This window comes from Sprattus sprattus (assembly GCF_963457725.1).
Source record: "Sprattus sprattus genome assembly, chromosome: 18".
NCBI classification, from domain to species: Eukaryota; Metazoa; Chordata; class Actinopteri; order Clupeiformes; family Clupeidae; genus Sprattus; species Sprattus sprattus.
The window spans coordinates 18,959,131-18,973,754 of record NC_137916.1 but is presented as its reverse complement, the minus strand read 5'-3'; positions in this window follow the sequence as shown (position 1 = coordinate 18,973,754).

The following is a 14,624-nucleotide window of genomic DNA, read 5'->3' as shown; positions in this document are numbered from 1 at the left end:
CAGGGATGGATTCCCGTATGGGCCTGTAGCATCTTGGACCAGGCTTTTGGGTACCCCCAGCCCAAAATATTTGCATCTACACACCCCCATTTCCAGTTTGTAGGGGTCCCTGAGGTTTTCTCAGGACCAGGGCCCATGGCCTTGTGGACTGGGGATAAGTACCCAGAGATCCAGATGCATAGCGTGACAGATATTGGGTCACCATTCAATAATCTTCCTTAATATCAACAACTGGACCCCACTTCTCCTCTCCCTACTATCCTTCCCTCCAACTATCCATCCTCTCTCATCTCCTTTTTCCTCTTCTTTTTCTCTTCCCTCTCTCCCATCCTCCTATCGTGGAGCAGCTTGAGCCTCACAGCCTAACGGACGCGCTGCCTCCACACATGGAGGTTCTCTAAAGCTCCATCTGGGTAAGTAAACAGGGCGTGGGAGTGAGCGGGTGGGCAGGTGGGTGGGTGGTCCAACGTGGGTGGAAGAGGAGGTGCAACGCTGTCCTGCACAAACTGTTTAGCGAGACAGCCTCATAACTGGCTTCAGTCAGACTAACATTAAACAACAACAAAGCAGGAACAACAGCGCACTATTGATTCTGAGCTACACTCTGCTACACTTCAGCTACAGCGGTCCAAAGCTCAGGCATGCTTCCTGAAGTCACGTCTGTGCGAGATTGATTTGTTTGTCATTTGGCTGTGTGGACTGCGTGAGAATCTCTCTCTCTCTCTCGCTCTCTCTCTCTCTCTCTCTCTGTCTCCCTCTCTTTGTCTCTCTCTCTCTTTCTCTGTTTCTCCCTCTCTCGCTCTCTATGTCTATCTCCATCACCCTCCCTACTTCCATGACCAACACAGAGCTTTCCTGAGAAGAAAAATGGAAAAAGAAGCCAACTGGCTGCATCTGATAGCTGTAGGCAACGGAGCAGGAGAGGGCTTGGTCTAATAAGAATATGGGAGACAGGGGGGGGAGCAGGGGAAGGAGGGAGTAGACTGGAGTGGGAGAGGGAGAGAGCGAGGGAAAATATTAAGGGAGACGGATGGTGGAAAAGGGGAAGAGAGGGGGAAGGGTTTGAGAGCAGAACAGAGGGAATGAGAGAGGGAGAGAGTGAAAAACAGAACTAATTGCAGTGAGACTGAAGGGCTAAGCCTCTGAGGAGACTGCCGCCTGACTTATTCAAGTGGGCACTCAAAAATACCCTCACACAGCCAACATGCACACACACACACACACACACACCCACATGCATGCGTGCACACAATCACACTCACCCGCACATACAGGACACACAATGAGCACACTCACACTTACACACATACAGTCACACACATTTACATACACACCATCTCACACACACACAGCTGCACACTTGCTGCTGCACAACATCCCTGTATGAAGTTGATGTTTCGGGTCAGTGAATGAACATTTCTCACACAAATAACTAATGTTTAATTCAGCCCCCCACCACCACCCCACCCCAAACCGAGTATGGAATCCCTTAAAATAACTCCAAAGTCTATGCTCAAGCTTTCAAATATGCAGTTGCTGCGTCCAAACCAATGCAGCCAAGCGTTTTCTTCCCACATGTTTATGCGTCTTCCATCACTGATTCATAGACATGAGCTTACAAATGAGGAAACACTGGACTCTCCCTTCAGAAGTGGAGAAGAGGAGACAGCCATGTCTGTGCACGTCCGCTCGGATGAAAATTAGGGCAGTTCTCAAAGGCGGGGAGAGAGGCCCCAAGCTGCTGGATCTGATGTATGCAAAAGCATCTGCCATTGCAGGGGTGACCTGGGAAATGAAGTTTTATTCTATTTCCTCTAAACATAACACAATGCCCTGCTCTCTCTGGCTGGCGCACTCCCCTACAGAGCAAAGGTAATTAAAGCCACCTCCGGTGCCCTTAAACAGCACAGCCAGCATCACCGTATCCATTAATATGCTAAATGGGTCTAGGCCGCGACCAGTGCACCTTTCCCCCTCTTTGTAAATTAATTTCCCCATAAACAGGAGCGTCAGGGGCTGCCGAGCTGGTCAGTCAGTGGCTTCTGCGGGCCACCTGCGCATAGCAATGAGCCCTTATCAATTTTACATTCATCACGGGGACGAGGGCTGAGCCAGAAGGGAGCAGCAGGCACTTCTGCCACTGCTGCCGCCCGCTTCTGCTTCTGTTGGTGCGGTGTGGGGCTGTTGCTGCTCCTCCTCCCGTGAGCCACTGCAGATGCCCCCACCCCCACCCCCCCTGGTCTTGTCACCAGGCCACCGGCTGCGCTAAACTCACAACCATTCATCCCCGCTGAAAGCCTGGAGACCCACTTGGGACCCAGCGCAAGTGCTGGGTCGCCGACTCTGCTGCTGTCGCTAACGGTACTGCAACCGCTAGTGCTGCTGCTACTGCTCAGACCGCACCTCACTGCTCAGTCCACTCACGTCTGAGGGGCGGCCACCAGGGACAGAGAGGGGCCGAGCCGCAGCCAAACAACCGCTAAAGGAAATTACGGAGTAGGTCCCTGACAGCCGTGGGTTTGGAGGCGGGGGCGGGGGGCTTCTGCCACTTCAGCTGTCCTGTCCTCCTGGGGAGCACAGAGAAGAGGCAAAGCAGGGAGGAGAGGGGGTGGTGAAAGGGTTGGGAGGGGGGGTTCTGGGGTGCATGTGCCACCACGAATTGCTCCTTACTGCAAGCTTTCTCCAGGTGGCAGTTCACACTGTCGGTCACTATACACCGGCTTTCAGACCTCATGTAAATCAGCATACCAATTCAAAAGTAATTTGTAATCTTTGGCTGTCACTGTCCATTTCACTGTGAGTATAACAATGCCTGACAATAAGGTGGAGAACAACGTTAGAGAACTTTGTTAAGCGCATGGCAGGAAACTGACTAGTTAAAATAAAGTGACAGCATGCATGTCCTCTATGCACGTCCCTTAAGTGAAAAAGAAATGTTTGATATGCTAGCACCCAGCTCTTTTCATTCACCACTCTGCTCTGATAGTAGATCGGTAATGAACTGAGGTGACCTTTTCTCAGACCTGTGTCTCCGTGTGTGTCTGCCTCGGTGTGTGTGTGAGAGTGTGTGTAAACCTCTTTATTTTACCTCCGTCTGCTTTGTTTGCCTCCTGATGACCTTGAGCATACCTGGGTGTGTGGGGACATCACAAAAGAAAAAAATGCAGTTAGCAATCGTTAGAGCAGTTACATAGGAAACAAAAGCTTGGGGGAGCAATTATATGCCCTGTGTTTACAAGTCTGTGCTGGAGGCCCTAAAACAGCAAAGAAGCTGATGTGGCTGACCGATGTGAGGAAACATGGGGAAGGGTGTGAATGGTCCGCCATCTTGAACAACTACTTCTTCTAAATTAGTCGATCATAATTCAGAAGTCTGCAATCCTTCCGTATCGAGGATCGTACAGTGAAATCCTTAAAATAAAATGAAAGTTTAACTTGGCCCGGCTATAAAATCAAGGGTGAAAGGAACGACTGCAGTAAGAAAAACAAGTGTGATTTTTCGCTGGTGTAACCTAGGCTATTTAAGCGGTGATCAACTGCCTCACATCTTATGCAGGAGCTGATATTTCAACATTGTTTGCCCTCTCAACCACGTGTTTGATTTGAGCCCTTATGTCAATAAGCAGTACCGTAAAGGGGCTGTGGCTAAATGTCATCAAATGGGCAAGCGCAACTCACATTTACGTCGACTCACAAAAAAGAAGGGACAGAGAGGAGAGAGGCAGTTTTAAATGGGTCATAATTAGAGAAGAGACTGTAAAGTGAAGGTTTGTGTGTGGCCAAATCAAAGGGTGCAGGGAGGAGCAATGACTACAGAGAGGAGGAATAACAGAGAGGAGCAGATAAACACAGAGGTGAAACTCTAGAGGGATGATTACCCCCCCCCCCCCCCCCCCCCCCCCATCACTCTCGCCTTACACAATGTACGAAACTATTTAAAAAATTTAACTAAAACTGTATATAAAACTGCATCCCATCAAGGTGTACTGTACTCAAAGTCTTAAGGCAAATTCAAACTGTCCTCCGTATGTCTTTTTGTTTGTTAAATAAATCAGATGGGGGGCGGGGGGTGTAGCAAAGCAGAAGATGGAGAATGTGTGTATGGAAGGGTGGCTTTGCGGAGCAGGTGAGGGTGTCATCTAATATGTGCTCTCCACACACAATAATAACTTAGCTCTGCGGCGATCGTATTTCCATCTCCACCAAGGCATGAACTGGAAAGGGATTTTGCCCCTGCTTCAGGTACCTTCATCATCTTGTGGTGTGCCGGTGCACAACTAGGTCTTGTGGCCTCCTTCTCAGAAGGAGGAGGAGGAGGAGCAGGTGATCCAGAGGGGGAAAAAGGTCATCGGCGCTTGTCTCATGGCCACAAACAGCAGGTCATTGCCAACACCTCAGGAAGGGGGGGGGGGTTGGGTTGGATTGGGAGATCAGATTCTCTCATATCACAACACCCCCGTCCCCCCCCCGTCCCCCTCCCCACTCCCATTTTTGCCCTTTCAATCCTGAGAATGTCAACAGAAAAGCTGTAGGGGGAAGCAGAGAGTGAGGGGGCATGAAGAGGGGGCTGGTGGATGGGAGCGGTGGAGGAGAGGTGGCTGCTGGGAGGCAGAGGGGGGTATTAGAGAAGACAGTTGGCTGTGGCAGGAGGGGAAGCGGTCGAGGTTTGGGTGGGAGTGGGGGTGTTGGTAGCCTGTTGGAAAATCTTAATATCCTGTCTGAGACGATAGGGGGTTCTGATTACACCCCTGCGGCTCCTTCGAGAGACGGAAGCGTGCGTCACAGAGCGATGGCAGCGCCGAGTACGGCATCGCTCGAGGAAAGCAAACAAACACCACAGAGACATGAGGGTTCAGAGCACAGGAGAATGAGAGGGGAGAGACTGATTAAGGAAGAAAGGTATGGGAGCAAGGGGTAGAGAGAATAAATGAGAGAAAGAGAGGAAGAAAAAAATACTGAGATAAAGTCATAACAAGACAGGAGGAAAGAGAGAACGGGAAGGAAGCCAGAGACAGAAAGCTTCAAACTTCCCCAGTTGTTTCATGGCTCATTATTCACCCATTTAGCCATGTTTGTGTGCCTCTCGGCCCAGTGTTGGCGCCCACGCAGAACCTCAGTGGAGGGGGGTAGGCTGAGTGAGAGGGCTCCCTGCTCAAGCCTGCAGCAGCAGGAGGCATGTCCAAACCAGATCATGCATCCTGCAAACCCTTTGCAGGAGAAGCAATAAGACCACATCAGGATGGAGGGCGTGCCGTGCACTCACACACAAACACCTTTATGAGTTTAAACACCAGGGGTGGATCTAGGAATCTAGGGCGACATGAGCAGCCGTCCGGGGCAGCATCTTGCTGGGGGGTGGCACGGGGCGCCCGCACAAAAAAGAATCTGAATGGTGACATTTGCACAATCGGTTTTCTATCGCTCATTTGCATGTCACTGCAATGATATCATGTCTCTGTGTGGGTTATGATGGATTCTGAGGGAAACACCAACAAAAGGATCTTTATTTCAGCATGCAGCCTGCACAGGGAGCAACCCCATGCCTAAGCTCAGGAAGTGACTCTGGCCGTGTAAAAGGCACAACATTTATACCAGGCAGTAGGGATGCACTTATACCACTTTTTTCAGACTGAGTACGAACACAAGGACTTTTTCATCAGATGCACTCAGGTTGTTACAAAATAAAATATTAATATAAATATTAAATAAAATGTATAACAGTAGGCTATTTCCAACCCAAATAAACATAAAACTGCCTGACTAAATAAACAGCCTCCACCGAATGCCTCTACCAAACTGGCCTGTGTTGAATAATGACAAATTATTTAAATATGCATAGCCTACTATTATAATTACTAACTCATACTTACACAAATGCTGGGTTGATGGTGTTGAATCTTGAAATAAAGGTTTGTATTGACTTTTGACTTTTTTTATTTAGCACCTTGTGAAATGATTGAATGACGATGTATCTGCAGCTTGCTAGCTAATTTTGTTGCTTGCTAATGTTAGTTTATATTAGTTAACATTGTCATTAGGCTAATGTTTATGTTTGATAGCACTCAGTTAAAGTTGTTAAAAGCTGTATTCGTGAGTCATCCTGGTGTAAAGCCTTTTTTCAAAGTGTCATATTTGTCCAAATCAATCGCTGAGATTCTCAAAGATGGACATAAAATTCTCTCTATTGTAGATAATGGAATACAACAGCTTCTCCAGCCATTCCTGGATAACGTGACTGGATGGTACCAGAGAATTTGTAATGAGTACGCCTATATGAGCACAGTGTCGGGCTGATTCATGATACTGGTATCGGTAACAGTGCATCCCCACCAGGTAGCTAGTGAAGTCAGCATGAGTCAGCATAAATCAGGGTCGTGAGGAAGACAGAGATTAATGATGGCTACTCAGATACATTGGTGATTCATGGAACCCTAATCTAAGGCACAAGACAGTGTGGGTTGTTTACTTCATGGCTATCCCTCCATCTGAGAACCATATGCATTGTGGAATCACCTCTGGGGTGTTGATAAGAACAGTATCATTCTTTTGCTTTAAAACAGGGGGATCAATTATGGCTTCAAGGATTTGAACAGGTGTGGCTCTGGTCCATCGGACACTGAAGGAGCAGTTGGCCCAGGATGCCACAAGCTAGAACCCCTACTGATCACATACAAACACCTATTCAACTTTCACACACAAACACCTATCTGGATCTACGCTCACATACGGCCCTCTCCAGTCATACTGTCTGTCTATCAGCTTTAAGTCTAAACAATGACTACACTACCCTGTTCCAAAAGATGATTGGCTGCTCTATGAGTGCTTAGAGTGCTATGGAAAAGGCTGCTTGCCAAGCTCCCATTCACCACTGACTGAGAGTGGTGGTGTTGTGTGATGGAAGTTGAATAAGCTTGTCCACATTATGTTGGAATCAGCATCCACTGTTAAGGCTAATAGACAGGAAAAGAGTATTTCTGTGTTGTTTGCATAACAGGAGCAATTAGCCAGTTTTCTGGCCTCAGTTTTCAGACTGACGGGCGACATTCAAATCAAATCAAATCAAATCAAACTTGATTTGTATGGCGTATGTCATACCAGGAGCAACACAATGACATTGTGCTATGACAGAGGCCATCTAGATGAGGAAAATTACCACAAGGTAAAATCAGTCTGAAAGAGGATTAAAATGGCTAAAAATGTAAATATGAGGAAAACTCCTATCAATAATTCAGTTCGGTCATTCGGTCTTACTATATGTATAAACATTTCCTTTGTACTTTAAGAGCTGGTGACAGCACCATTGCTTTGGGGATGGAATATTCCGGATCAGAGGGGGCTCCCGCTGCCGGGCCCAGAGGCGACCCCAGTGGCTTTACGTCAACCAGGAACAAAATGAAAGATTCAACATCCTGGCCTACTTACTGGCGACACGCAGCCACAAGGGCAGATCTTTTCCTTGTTATTTTAACATCTCGCCCTTCAATTTTTAATGTAGCAATATGGTCACAGTGAAGAAATTCTGCCTCTTGTCCACTTCTCACACCATCCCAACCGCCCTCCAGTCTCTCTCTCTCTCTCACACACACACATAGGCTGGGATTATAATCTTGTTAAGGTAGAAATCCACTGCTCAACACTGCAGAATTGACAGGATGTTATAAATCTGTCCTAATGGACAATGTCAAGCGGGTAGCTGAGCCTCTGATGAATTATTTACTTGCTGCTGTGTTTATGATGTAGGGTTCTATGCAGTGAGATACCAAGAATCTTGTCAAAGCTACTAAGCTCATCCAGGGGCAACACAGGAAATGCTATGTTGGAGTTGTAAGATTTCAAAGCCAGGTACAAAAAAGTTGTGTGTGTGTGTGTGTGTGTGTGTGTGTGTGTGTGTGTGTGTGTGTGTGTGAATGAGTGTGTTTGTTTGCATGTGTGCATACATGTATGTGTTAGGCTGCTGTTTTGTCATAGAGAAGTTGAAATGGTTCCTTTATGTTTTGTGCGGGTGTCAGAATGAGAGAGATGGTGGAAGTGAGACAGTGGGAAGAAGACGGATGGATAGAGAGAGAGAGAGAGAGAGAGAGAGAGAGGCAGATGAAGACAGTGAGAGACAGACAGCGATATACTAAGGGAGCAGCAGCCTGTTCTGCTGCAATGACAAACACTCCACTCCTCAATCCAGAAGTGCTCTCACAACTGTCACAAGTTTTTATTTGAGGGGGGAGGGGGGGGGGGGGGGGGGGGGGTGGGGGGGGGCGTTACTGAGACATAGAAGGAGTGACAGCTTTATTTAACAGCCTGTTGTAGATGAGGGAATAATATGCACACAGCTGTACTGGAGTAATCAATACAGTGAGAGCCGCACACAGACAGACAATTCATTCAATAAGGCAGTACAAATGAAGCCTTAAATGTGGACGGGGGGTGGGGTGGGGAGTGCAGAGAGATGCGGTGGGAGGTGGAAGGGGTAGAGAGCATCTCCTATATAGTTGCTGCTGTGGCTCCAGAGAACACCGGATGAAAGCAGGATGAAGTGTAGTCATGAAGGGGTGCTGCCGAAGAGAAGAGAGGCTGATGAAATGATTGCAGGCAAGGGAGGCAAGGGGGGGGGGGGGATAGAGGGAGAGCGAAAGAGGATGAGAGGGGGGAGATGGACAGAGAGAGAGAGTGCAGTGAGAGAGGGAAAAGAGGAAAGGAGATGGAGAGAGTGGGGGAGGGAGGAGAGGGAATAGAGAGCGGGCGAGGAAAAGCGATAGACAGAGAGAGGAGAGAGAAAGAGAAAGGAGAGAGAGAGAGTAAGAGGGGCTGTAGTAGCAGCCCTCTGAAGAGACCTCGAGTCACAATCATCTCCTCTCATTTCCTGCTATTCACAACGGGACGTGCTGCCTGCGGCCTGAATTACCCCGACAGAATAGATGCACACACTCCTCTCACACATACACTCACACACACACACACACACACACACACACACACACACACACACACAGTCAAGCAGACCCACACAGAAACGCACAACAGACACAGACAGATAGCACACGCACAAACAGACAACACACACAACAGTAACACAAACACTCATGCACACACTCACAGAAGAAACAAGAGCTTGTTATTTCAAAATACCACAAATTAACAGTGCAATCCCATATTCACAAACACGAACAGATTCAAACACACACAGGAAAAGACATTCCCCTGCAGTCTGCTAAGAATCATTAAGGGCCTTCTCATGTTGGTCGGCAGGCGCACACAACACAACATCCAACTGAAGAGTGGGAGGACTGCAGAGGCCTCCTGTTTCTATGGCGATCTCCAGATTCAGGGAAGAGCAGCAGGCTCCGGGATGAAAGGTCACGCTTTATTATATTTCTCATCAGCCTGCTGTCATTTCTCACCCAGAGCATGTCGCACAGGTCACCAGTGTGTATTTGTACTTATGATGTGTAAACATAAGGATGATGCGTGCGTCTGTGTATTTATAGAGATGTAGCTGCGTCTTTGTGTGTGTTCGTGCCTGTGTGTGTGTGGACTCATGAGCACAAATTAATACATGGTATGTGTGTGTATTTATGAGCATGGTACTTTTGTGTGTGTGTTTGTCTCAGAGAATTTATGAGCCAGTTGAGCTCTTTGTGTGTGTGTGTGTGTGTGTGTGTGTGTGTGTGTGTGTGTGTGTGTGTGTGTGTGTGTGTGTGTGTGTGTGTGTGTACATCAGACATAATGAGAAGGGTGCCTGGTGGTGAGGAGGTGAGGGTCGCTAGGGTCCAGGGAGGAGCCAGAGGAGGTGGCTCACCCCAGCACCCATGCAACTCAGCACCCATGTACCTAAGCACCCATGCACCTCGACACCCATGCTCCTCAGCGTCCATGCGCCCCAGGCTTAGTCGTCATTGCTCAGCTCAATCCCTTTTTGGAACTTCAACTGCCAGACAGATGAGGCGGCAGCAGCAGCAGCAGTCCTGTGTTTCATCCAGGCCTTTCTACCTCCAGCTCTTCATACTCTCCGCTTCAATCATACTGTCTTTCTCTCCCCTCGCGTTCATCTCTGTGCTTTTCTAGTGTTGACAGCTCTGCTGGTACCCTGGTGAGGGTCAGAACTTCCACCACCGCCAGCTATCATCTCTCCTGTCAGCCATGGCAAGAACGGAGGGAGCGAAAGAAACAGAGAGAGAGAGAGAGAGAGAGAGAGTGAGAGAGAGAGAGAAAGAGAGAAAGAGAGAGAGTGCAAGAGAGAACGGGAAGTACAGGGTATGAAAGAGTGTGAGACTCTTCTATAGGCCCCGAAGGAGGAAAGAGGGGAGAAAATAGGGCTGGCATGGTGGGGTCAGGGGAGCCTCCCACTTGAGTCAGATGCAGAGCACGCACAGCAGGACACACACACACACACACACACACACACACACACACACACACACACACACACACACACAGACCCAGGCACTCACATATACACACAAGCACAGCAAGACTTCCTGCTCTACTGCTCTGAAGCGCTCCATGAACACCTACACACACAAGCGTGCAAAGACAGAGCACAAGCACACACACACACACACACACATGCACTTGCACAAACACATACACACAAATATATGTGCATGAACATAATCATCCACTCTGAAATGACTGATTGGGAATTTGCACACCTTGTGAATTTCTGTTGGGGAGAAGGGGGGGGGGGGGGGGGGGGGAGTGGAGACGGCCTTCAAAGCCAGATTACAAGAATGGGAATCTCACAGTATCACTGCAGAGAACATGAGTGATAGATTGAGGTCATCCTCCTCCACATCTTCATTAAGTATTGAGGTGCCAAAAATCAGTCAGTGCAACTTTTCGCCAAGCTGCCAAAATGCAATCTCCCACCACTTTTTCAGTTATAAGACAATTTTTTATGCCAGCTTCAACGTTGGATTGGAAGGCAAGTAATAAATCTAAATCAAAGCTGGTGGACCATCCGATCATCTCACTGGATGCGGAGTTATTGTTGCTTCAAAGTAATGTACATTTCCCCTGTTTCCGATCAATTGCCATGAGGATGACGGAATTGACAAGGCGGCAGATGATGCAGGGGGAACACAAATATGCCGTGTGTCTCACCACCACCACAGACACACACACACACGCACGCACGTGCACACACACACACACACACACACACACACACACACACACACACACACACACACACACACTCTGCCATTTTGGTGTGTGTGTACACTTTTCAATCTGAATTTGGACCTCTGGCCTAGACCCAGTGCTAGCCTCAGCTCCAGCCACTGCGGTCAAAGGTGGAAATTAGATTAAGGTGCGATACGCCTGCCAGGCCTCTGAGAGAGTTAAGAGGGGTGAGTGTGTGTGTGTGTGTGTGTGTGTGTGTGTGTGTGTGTGTGTGTGTGTGTGTGTGTGTGTGTTTGGCTATAAATCTGACTAATGCCTGAGCTACCCTCACTTGTATCTGCCTTCTGGAGTTCCAGCTGCACAGCCCTCTCTGTCCATAAGTCCCTCTGAAACCTTTTCTGTGTGCCAGACCTATGGCACAGACAGGATCAACCGCAACACTTGAGAGATTAAGTTTCCTCAGGTATTATATAATGAATGCATTTATTTAAGAAGTACAATGTACTTTTGACATAACTAATAACTTAGTTCATTGGGTTTGAGGTTAGTAACATGTAATGACTTGCGACAACTACATAGTATAATTTACTACTGATGTAATTACACTGTAATAACAGCACTTATTCAAGATGGGGTCCTTGATTATAATCCATTACACTTTGGGGGGAATTCAGTGAAATTCTCCTCATAGGGGGGGTGCAAACTTGTGCTTGTAATTATTTCACATTATTTTCTGAACATTATTTCACATTATGTTTTCTATAAAATAATGGACCTATTTTAAGCATTTAAGTTATATGTACAACATGAACAATCTGTTCTTGGGGAAAACATTTTAATGGATCCCAGTGTAGGTAGTGGCAATGAAACTTTTACTGCTGGTGATATTACTCTCTTTATTTTCTTCCTGTAGTAACAATATATTCAATAAACTGGCAAAACACCACCGTAAGAGCTATGATCTCATACGGGTCCATTAAACTATAACATTTCTCAATCTTATGCATCCGTCTTTAACGAGATCCGTAGCGTACTGACAGGTTCACATTCAGCCCATGGCACATTAAACACATTTGCTATACCTTTTACCTTACCAAAATAAAAGTCCTATGTATCTATAAGAAAGAAGATGGCATAAAGCCTCTATAAATTCTTCATATAATAAATGATCATTCAGGCACATATCAAATTAGGCACAAATAGGGCGCTCATGAGAAAAAAAAGGAAATCTCTTACAGTTCCACTGGACAGTGATTTAGTAGGCCTATACCATGGACAATCTATGTAATCATAACCCTGTGTGATTATAATCTACCATCAAACACCCATCACCTAATCACTGACAGAATTTGCAATAGACAAAGCACAAGATTGCTTTCCTTTTGTCCGCAGATATTATGTTAGCACTACACCACTTCAAGTGCACTGGACAAAACTAAATATTTGTTCCACAATCATAACGATATCTTTGCATGTAGGGTAATTGTCTTGTGACTGGAGTTGGCGAGCAAACCATGTTAGCATTGCTAGCTAACAGTTAGCTAATCAGACCTGTTGCTGGTGCCAAAGTTGAGCTTTATTTTACTACAAAGTTAATGTTACTCACTTTAGTGTCCATGCCATCTGACACGAAAAACAAACAAACCAAGTTTGGTTTCCAAGAGCAATCGAGTCCCTTTTTGACTGGAGTTTGGCCACTTCCATTGGTGATAGTTGATGTTGTGAGAGAGAGGGCTCAGCTACATTCTGAGCTGTCTTGTGGTGTGAAATAAATACATAGAGCAAAACTGTATCAGGGGCCTCCTTGACAGTGAGAGGTTTGGTTGCTAATGGAAGTCCAACAATGGCACAAGGAATTTAACATATTTTTCTGTGTATAACTGAAATTATATCATCAAACGTGTGGACCTGTGTTTGTGTGTGAAGGCAGGGTGATGGGCTACAGGGGGTGTAAATAAACATTTACTAGCCTGCCTGCCTGCGCTATCTGAACAAACACATACACATTAAAATGCCAACACACCAGAGCACATGGTCACGGGCCAGGTGTGAGCGATTCCTCTCCCGCAGAAATTACAGTGACTAATTACCTTCCCAGCTGGCTGGTTCTCCACTCGCACATCAGCATACGAACATAATAAAACACACAAACACCCCCACACACGCACGCACACACACACACACACACACACACACACACACACACACACACACACACAAACATACCCTCCTGATCCAAAGCACGAAGCTGCCACACATGACAAGCACACAAATAATCTTTATGCCTCTCATATACTATTCTTCTCAGCTGCTGATAACGCATATAGTGAAATAAACTGTTCAAAACTGCAATAAATAAAAGCAGCATCCATCCTGGGCTTTCTCATTGTGGACACCACCTCTCCCCAGCACCTTGCCATGAATCTTGTGCCATAAAAAAGTACCTGAGAATTTTTTTCAAAAAGTAGAAAGGTGCGCATTCTTACTTTCGGACGAAAAGGAACAGAGGGGGATGAAAAACAGCCAGCATATGGAGGCATGGAGCATACGACAAAACACCAACATCAGAAGCTAAAGCAATCTCAGTGGAGACTATCAGGCCGTATAACCACTCTCCTCAATCACCAACCTGTTATTGATGGTCCCCATTTTTCTGTTTTATTTTGGGTTGCGTTTACAGTGTGCTTGCACACAGGCAAGTTACACTCTAATTACAGGGGGTCATAAATTATGGATGGGATCCCGCCGTTTAATGCTGCTAGTTTCTGTCTTGTATTTGAATGCAGTTAAAGTGTATGGAAAAGATGAGGCCATCAATAACAGAAGGAGCACAGCAAATGTCTGCTTGTGATAAAAAGGTAAACAGAGAGAGAGACAGAGATGGAGGACACATGAATAGCATGGAAACCAGCGTCCTTGCAAAAAAGGCTGTGCATTGTAAAAGCAAAACTTAATTTACCTTGGTGATGAGAATTCACTCAGCCTGCCAAGTCATTTGGGTACATCATGAACAAAATTATTCGAGACCCCCCCAAATGACAAAACCATGTATACTATATATACAGTGCATGCACAGGAAGCCTGGGTTGAACATGCAGTTATTCCCCCTGAGTCTGCACAGCTCTCGTGGTATTTATAATGCATTACCTGTAACTACTTTCCACCTCTACCCACCACCTAAACGGAAACGGGAAAATAGGGTTTAATCTGAGCGCTCTTGCAGGAGGAGAAAGAGGGAGCATTCGTAAGGTACACTGGAGGGACGACTGCATCGTCAGTGAATGGTGGTAATGATGTTGTGCAATTAAATGGTTTACAACTCTGTTTCTTGTCTCAAAAATGGCAACACTGTGCTGTTTATTGTCCTGCCAATACAACTCATTTGAACAGGAAAGGAAATAGGAAGGAGGGCAGGGGGGAGAGAGAGAGAGAGAGAAAGGTAAAGAGAGTGAGAGCGAGAGAAAAGGCACTGGCAAGCACAATCAGTCACAGATGAGAGTCATTTG